This window comes from Choristoneura fumiferana, chromosome 4, assembly GCF_025370935.1.
Source record: "Choristoneura fumiferana chromosome 4, NRCan_CFum_1, whole genome shotgun sequence".
NCBI lineage: Eukaryota > Metazoa > Arthropoda > Insecta > Lepidoptera > Tortricidae > Choristoneura > Choristoneura fumiferana.
This window is the reverse complement of record NC_133475.1, coordinates 16,102,679-16,111,690: the sequence shown is the minus strand read 5'-3', so window position 1 is coordinate 16,111,690 and position 9,012 is coordinate 16,102,679.

Below are 9,012 nucleotides of genomic sequence, written 5' to 3'. Positions count from 1 at the left end.
GTTCTCTAACCACTAGGCCATCTGGTCGCCTAAAAACCACGTCAATCCCTCGCTCCGTTTCGACGTGAAAGACGGACAAACATACAAACACACACACTTTCGCATTTATAATATTAAGTATGGATTGGTCGATGTAGTCACGACCCTTACTAATGAACGACCGATTTAAGAGAGATCTTTTAAAAATACCATATAAGTCAGAATAAAATCAGTACGCGCCTGCACAGTCTAGTAGGTAAATTGTGATTTATATTCAAAAGCGTTAAAAAGCAGCAGGTTAATACAAAACTTAGAACTTTAACAAGCATTCAATCTTATATTCGAAGATATTTTCATCGGCTAAACCTAAAGGGGCTTTACCACTAATTCTGGGGCCAATCCTTAGCCTATCGCAATCAATTAATCTGGGAATCGGCTCCGAACGTGTAAACGCTGTGTTCAACACTAATGACGTTAAGAGCATTCATATTGAATTATAAGAACAATAAGAGATGTGAGTATTTTGCGTGAGAAGTGAGATGAATGAATGAATGAATGAATATTTTATTCACAGAACATATGGTACATATACATAAGGTAGGTACAGTATTATTTAAGGATCTAAGGATCTATACTGCATCTGAATACGTCAAACTGTTTTTTTTTACGAATATTGGGATGAGCAGAAAGAGAAGGGGAGGTGTTTGAACAGCAGTATTTGAACGTTTGAAGTGTGTTGTGAAAAACAATTTTTTAATGGACCCAATAAAAAAAACTATTGTTACATACCGGCTTATATTTTATTTTTAGCCCCCGACGCAAAAAGAGGGGTATTATAATTTTGTCCGGTGTGTCTGTGTGTCTGTCTGTGGCACTGTAGCTCTTAAACGGGCGGACCGATTTGAATGCGGTTTTCTTTGTTTGAAATCAGGTTTTCTAGCGATAATTCTTAGACATGTTTCATCAAAATCGGTTTAGCGTTTTTTCCCTTCTGATATTTTAACGAGGCTTTAGCACACCAAATGTGACTATGTAATCCAAATTTTTGTTGGTTAGCTTGTGTTTTAAAATAAGTTTTAACACAAAATGAATTTTAGACAATCTTCTAGTAAGTTAACTATATAATTCATAAATATCACAAAAGAAAATTTTAAATACTTAAAATATAATTTAATTGAACGCTTTTTGCAGCAGATACGAGTATGTTGGCAACACATTACACCCCAGTTATTTTAAACATACCGTAAACTACCTGAAAATGTTCCGTTAAGCATACAATGTTGCTTGTATACAAGAATGACGGACTCTGATTGCATTCCAGAACATTCAAGCTACAGAAACTACCTTGCATTGTGTTTTAATATTGCTTTAAGTGGATCTTGAGAAGTCTTGTAGTGTTTTAGGTATATACAAACTGAAACAGTAGAGAAATTTGTTCTTAATTTATACAGGTTTACTTTAAACATGATTTTTTATTTTTTTATTTTAAAGTTGCACCCGTCCAAAACCGAGACGGGTTATAATATACCTACAGGTATTAATTACAACTAAGAATTAGAAAATTTCTTCTTGACATCAACCAAACAGCACAACAAACCGGTGGCTAGTTGTCGTTCAGTGTGGCGTTCAAAGGAGGAGGCTTTTGATCAGTAGTGGACGTCTTCCGGCTGATGATGATGGTGATGATGATGAACAGGACTAAGTACAACTATATTTTGATTTTCTTCTCAGCTAGCCAAAAAAAACTCTAATTAAAAAAAAATATAAACCTGAGACACAAAAAAGAAGTGCGAATATTCGTTATAATATATAGAAACATATACTGTACACAGCGTGCAAGGAACTATGCGCCAGTGGAGCGAAGTTTTCGATTAGCATAAGGGAGATAAAAACGGAACTACACAGCTTTTGTACTTACACCGGCTGTCGTATCATAGAGGAGGTTTGAGGGACACTGGAACAAAATCAAACGGACGTCCTTCACCATTTACAACTTTGCAACATTTTCATTCGCTTTATGAATCAAAGAATCAAGTTTATAATTTTCTTTTGTGGAAAGCGTTTGACCGTTGGATGTTTTTTTTCGTTAAATTTTTATTTTTTAAAAAGTAGTTGCCCGTAACTTTGTTGACAAAGAATTCGTTTATATCTCTATCATTTAATTATATCTGTATGCCATAATATTTATACGAAGTTGACTTTCTTGTTAGTCTGTAGTACTTAGTAGGTACCTAGTACACAAGCTTTACTAAGCTTACTTTGGGACTAGGTCAATTGGTGTGAATTGTCCCGTGATATTTTATTTATTTACTGTCCTACTCCTGGGTAAAGGTCTCTCTTTTGGATTTCCAACTCGCCGTCTGCTCTTATTATATAGGGGGGGTTTGTGCCTAGTAGTGCGATAGGTATTGGCTGGAATAATGATGATATTTTTAAACGTATTTATGCACCTTGTTTCTTTTTTCGGTCAAAAAAAGGTATTTTATTTAAAATCTGTGATAGGACAGGACAGAATGATGCCGTGAAACGGCAAATGCGCTGAATTCATAAATTATATAATTTTGTGATAAGCAACGGTATTTTGTACGTTTAATGTTTTTTTTTTGTTATAGCTTATTGAGTATCCCACGTTAGGCAAAGAAGGCGGAAGGACTTGGACGCATATGATAAAGACGAGTGGCAAAGAGAAAGTTTTTGCCTGGCAATGGAACACTTAAAAAATATTTAAATACACCTAATTCTGATCATGTCCAAAATTGCTCTCTGTGTACCTCAAACAGTTTCTATACTGTTGTTAGAAACAAGCCGCACGCGTCTCGTTTGCATTTCAAACTGAATATCACAACCACTTATTAAACACTAGCTGTTGCCTGCAACTTCGTCTACGTCACGCGAGAACTTTGCGATTCCGGGAAAAGAATAGCCTTTAATCACGGATGGTGTAGTTTTTATTAGCAAAATAGTTATTATAAATTTATTCTAAAGTATAAACATAACCACAAAGCTTAAACTCTATGTTGCCATATTTAATTAAAGCAATTGAGTTGATGCATTATAATTTTCTAGCATAAAACTGAGCTAGAAGTACACAACCCGTAACATATTATTATTATTATTATACATCTAACAGGCAGGTGGTAGGACCTTGTGCAAGGTTCGCCCGGATTGCTACCACCATCTTGCTCGCTAATCCTGCCGTGAAGCAGCAGTGCTTGCACTGTTGTGTTTCGGTGTGGAGAGTAAGACAGCCGGTGAAATTACTGGCACTTGAGGTATCCCATCTTAGGCCTCTAGGTTGGCAACGCATCTGCAATCCCCCTGGTATTGCAGGTGTCTATGGGCGGTGGTGATCTCTTACCATCAGGAGGCCCACTTGCTTGTTTGCCATCTAGTCAAACAAAAAAAAAATATTAAATTGGTATTTATGTAGTAAAAGTCATCATCTTATTACTTTATTTATTCATCATCATCATTATTACGACTTCACCAAAAATTTTTAGAACCCCTGCTTCTGTGACCTTCTAGTCCAATGTTATCCTGAATGGACCATATATATATAATATGCCTACCAACCTACATTACTCTGAGAAATACGTCATAATTACCACCATCTTGCTCGTTAATCCTGCCGTGAAGCAGCAGTGCTTGCACTGTTGTGTTTCGGCATGGAGAGTAAGACAGCCGGTGAAATTACTGGCACTTGAGGTATCCCATCTTAGGCCTCTAGGATGGCAACGCATCTGCAATCCCCCTGGTGTTGTAGGTGTCTATGGGTGGTGGTAATGGTGGTGACCCACTTGCTCGTTTGCCATCCAGTCGAATAAATAAAATAAAAAAACTGTCTTGAATTTATCGTTTAAAGTACCTAATAGAATGATGAAACTAAATTAAACAAGTATTCTCACTAAAGTTCTCAAGACTAATAGAAAAAGTAAGCACGAATACATAATTAAAAATCGTGTTAATACCTTCTTGGCCCATATTTTAGTAATGTTTATGTACCTAGATGTATAGTGATCCGAAGAGTGTTTTGCGAGGCGTGAATAATTTAGCTCCGTTTTACGAGAGCCTAGATACATGAAACCTTGAAGAAGAATTATCTTTTAGTACCTATTTTTATATCTTGTTTGTTCATCGTGCTCGTGTTGAGTATCTTTGGATATATTGTTAATATCCACAGCTAAAAATATACATAGACTGCTAAAATCATTCCTTTTTCTTTTGGCTTTGTCGTAGTCGGCTAAAAAACAGAAAAGTCGCACAAAATCAAACCGAATTATTACAGCGCTACATCATTTTATGCAATACAGTACTTCCCCATTGTGATTATCGATATCAGTATTATCGGTATCTAGGACAGTGTCAGACAGAGTGAAAGTGTCAGAGAGTGTAGGACAGTGTATCTTTGGCAGTTGCTACTTGAAACTGTATTCTGTAATTGTTACTAAAAGTAGCATTGCAGTCCGATGTTAGTGACTGCGACAGTAGGCCGTATACCCATGAGGCAGACGGATGAAGCTGGGCTTCAGGAATTTAACCTGACTTCTCATCAATCTGTGATGCGTACTCACCATACCTCGTTGATTTTCTTGCCGGTGTCTTCTCAACAGAGGTCTTTTTGATGGTTTTTTTTTACATTCGTTCTTTTTATAGCCTAAACTGAATAAAGATTATTTTGACTTGACTTGACCATACACTAAACCGTACTATGATATACACACAGCGAAATTTCCCATTGTTTCCTGGAAATAATCAATTTTTAATTAATATTGCGAATTTCGAAAATTAGTGACCTAGAACTAAATATTTGTACGCTGGCTTTCATGTCAAAGTCAAAGTCAAAGTCAAAATATCTTTATTCAATTTAGGCTATAACAAGCACTTATGAATGTCAAAAAAATCTACCATCATGCTGAATACATTTGCTAAAACTTATTTTAAGATCATTTTATCGTATTCTTCTTACAGATAAATATTTTTGAATTTTTGAGTTTGAATTTGAATCTTTTGTATGTAGATAAAATATACTAAAATATTTGTCAATTTCAACTTGCCCAACTACTAGCTGAGATATTTTGGATTTTTCTTTATTATACCTGGTTTAGTAGATAAGTTGTACTTATGCATGTACTTATGTATGTGCTTACCCCATGTGGGGGTGATAGTGATAAGTAATAAAGTAACACAATGAGAAAGCTCACCACTTACGGTCAGTCTATAAACTCCAGTTCGTTCCGGTTAATTCGCGAATGAGTCGCGGATCCCCGGCAAGACGCGCACGTTTCAGTTCCACAAATCTAATTTTTCCCCCTAGAGAATTCCTTTTTGAGAGCTATCGGTACGGTACAGTATTGGCAATTCCACTGAATGCTCCTGTCCGGAACTAACTTTTTGTTCCTGTGTTTGAAACCATGTGTATTGTATGTGACGTTGCAATTTCAAATCTTTGAAGGAGCTTCAAGTGTTAGAGGGATACACAATATTTTGTCTTCGCAATATGAAAAGGAAAAGTTTGCGAAATATGCTGATTACTGTTTTGTGCGATGTTGGCAGATATATTCGTCGCGTTAGAATTTAGATTCACGAAAGTCATCACTGATGACTTAGCCATTCAGAGCGCTTCCAATTTTTTAAGGTTAGAGACGAAGATGTTCTTGAGGCTTACGTCTCTTAAGACGTCATCTATTAAAAAATATATATTGTCAACACTTTTTGATCGAACAATTAATAATAAATTCATATATTTCGGGCAAATTGCCCATACAATACAGAACAGACTAACATACATATTTATAATCAAAAACATTTAGTACCTACTAGTTTGGTGACAAAATGGCGTGACCCCGTTGAGTCGCATTCATCTGCGACATGGTGCACCGGAACACGACGTCTTTCGGCCAGAAGGCAGCACTCGCGATGGTCCCTATCAGCAGCCGCGGCACGCGCACCACAAATGAAATTAATTAACGAATTAAGTTTGAAAATTTAATATTATCATTAGAGTTTGAAAACCCATTTTGCTGTAGGTACATAGATTCTGATTTTATCCCACTGAAATGCTACAGACGTAGAACTTCCATTGCCCTTTTGAATAGATTTGCACAAACGAGAGCGAAACTTAACATTCACATGCTAAAGCACAGCCATTTACGAACAAAAATCTTCTCTCATTTTCTAAGAAACATTGTATGCCTATATTATAAATACTCAAGCTGCGTCGCGTTCATTGTAAGTAAAGAGAGGAAGGCGCAAAAACTCAATTTTCCCGCTTTGTAAAAAGGAAAACGAGCGAATCAAGTTTACTCACACTACCATCGCTATTCCTACGCCTTTTTGCACGATCTTGAATTGCTCCACATTCATTTAGATTTGGATGTCTGGAAAAATAAATAAACAGTTCAAATTTGAGTTAAAAATTTATTTTTCTGTTAGATTGCTAACTTTGCGAAATTGTTAGGTAAAAGAAACCATGTCTTCGGTGTAATATCTTGCGAGTATTTAAAACGTTTGATGTGTGAAAATAAAAACTTAAATACGATTCTATCGCTTTTATTTGCACGTTAGTAACTTTGCAGCGGGTTATATCTTTCATCTACTAACATAAACCATTCTTGTGTTCAAATTTGTTGTGCTTCTACAAACACTTAAAACAAAATCGACACACTAATGCGAAACCCACGTGGCCAAGAAGGTCATGCGAAGGTCTGCGATGTTTTTAAAGATTTTTTGAAACTAAAAAAGTTTTTTTAATGGCGTCGGACGGGATTCAAACCCGCATTTCTTGGCCAAACGTGCATTCTGGTATTATTTGATTTTATTAGCAGACTAGCTTTTTCCCGCGGCTTCGCCCGCGTTGAATTGGGTTATCGCGCGCTGTTCCCTCGGGAACTGTGCATTTTCCGGGATAAAAAGTAGCCTATATATCACTCACTGGTCCATAAACTATCTCTATGCAAAAAATCACGTCGATGAAAGATAGACAAACATACACACAAACACACACACTTTCGCATTTATAATATTAGTATAGATTTTGTCTCTACCACAGTTATAAATACAAATAAACATTGTAGTATCAGTTTCTTTAGTAAAATGTCACGCTCCAAATGCATTGGACATCGTTAATGCAAACTAAGCATGGAAAGATTCCGGCCTGATTAAAAAAGGCCGTCGCAAGTGATGTGAAAATTGGATCCTCGAAACGGGTCGGACCCAACAAATCGTTATATGATTCGGGACCGCCATTGCTTTGCTCTTGTTAATCCGAACATGTTTTGGAGCTATTTTTTGGATCGAGGATCCGTCATCGATTTTAAGGGACTTAGTTTGGGTCACTATTGACCGGAGTCTTGCGATTCAATTTTGTGGCACTTGCCATGTTTGAAGACGGAATAACATTTACTTAGATACCTAACTATAGGTACTTGATACAAGTTTCAAGTAAACAGGCCTATACGAGTATTTATTATTATAATGACAATTATAACAATTATAATAAAGATAAACTTTAGCTGTTTGTTTCTAAGGTAACACAGTATACCAGATAAGTATTTTGTATTTTGACCTTGGAAAAAAGGAAAATTCTCGCGAGACTTAGATCCGCAAAGTAGCAACTGATTCAATAAATTACTATCTAGTTTATTGCCCGCGACTTTACGTCCGCGTAGAATTCGCTGATCGCTGATTGTTGTTTGTTATCTTATCACGTCTAAGCCGCTGAATTGATTTAGATGAAATTCGATCATTTGAGTCTCGGGGAAGTACATAAAATAGTTTTTATCCGGCAATAGCGATAAACTAATTCTACGCGGACGGAGTCGCGGGCAACAGCTAATTTTTAATCAAAATAAAGGTACTTAGCTACCTACCATTAATTAAGTAACACTTCCTAAACAATAACGTGGTATTCAAAACTGTTTGGCAGTGAAGTGCTTGATTAAATATCAATATCTAAATCTCCCAAAAACTTTTTGATACCCTTGAAAAACCGTTTCTACTTCTCAAAGAAATTAAGTCGAAATTTTCTCCATAGATGAAAGACGCTATTTGTTAGAAATTCATCCTTTAAACAAGTGTAATGTAAATTTCAAGCAACCACTTGGAAAAGCCTTTTGATCTCGAAAATTCTGCTGAAACTCAAGGGTCTTGTAAGTACAGTAAGAAATTTCGTCAAAATTGTAGTTCAAATATCGACAAATCCAAAGTTACAGTTTCAATCGTAAGACAATTTTTAACAAATTTGTGATTGATTCTAAAAAAAGGCTGTTATAGATGTCAAAAGCTGGGCAAGCCTTTTAATGAAAACATCCTTTTTTCAATAAAAACAATATGCACCTTGTAACTTAACTTCTTTTTGAAATTCGTGTATCGGTTTGTATAAGAAAAAAAAAGTCCTAGGTCTTATAAATGTCAAGTACTTATGTTTCGTATACTTTTTAACAAGTTTTTTAAGCATGACAAAAAGTAGACACTTCTTAAATCCATTTCAGACGCTTAATAACACAGCTTTTTGCTTTGCCAAAGTAATTCCCACCTTAACACTGATTGTCAAAAAAACCTCGGACTCCTTCAAAGGGACTTGCATTCGTAAAGTGCTGAAAGTACGGCTGCAGTGGTCTGGAAACAACTGACAAAGAACAGATGAACAACTCCATACTTTCGTCACTCTCCAAATCAACACCATTATTAGGTAACTGGATTTATAACCAACATAATATACGCCCGTCTTATAGCTTGAGCTATTTATATTCCAAAAATTTAGAGGTGCCCGGACTTCAGAACCTCTTGCCTGTTTTGGTTGAAACACTACTACAGTTTTTAAATTGGGTTAATTTATTGAATCAGGTGTTACTTTGCGGAGGTCCATATCAAACCATACTATAAATACGAAAGTGTATGTGTTTGCGTGTTCGTATTTCACGTCGAAATGAAGCGACGGATCGACGGGATTTGATGATAATGATGACAAGTGATTTGGCTGTCTCCCCTAGGATACGCAACCACCGTGGTCTGAATTCCCCAACACTGAATACC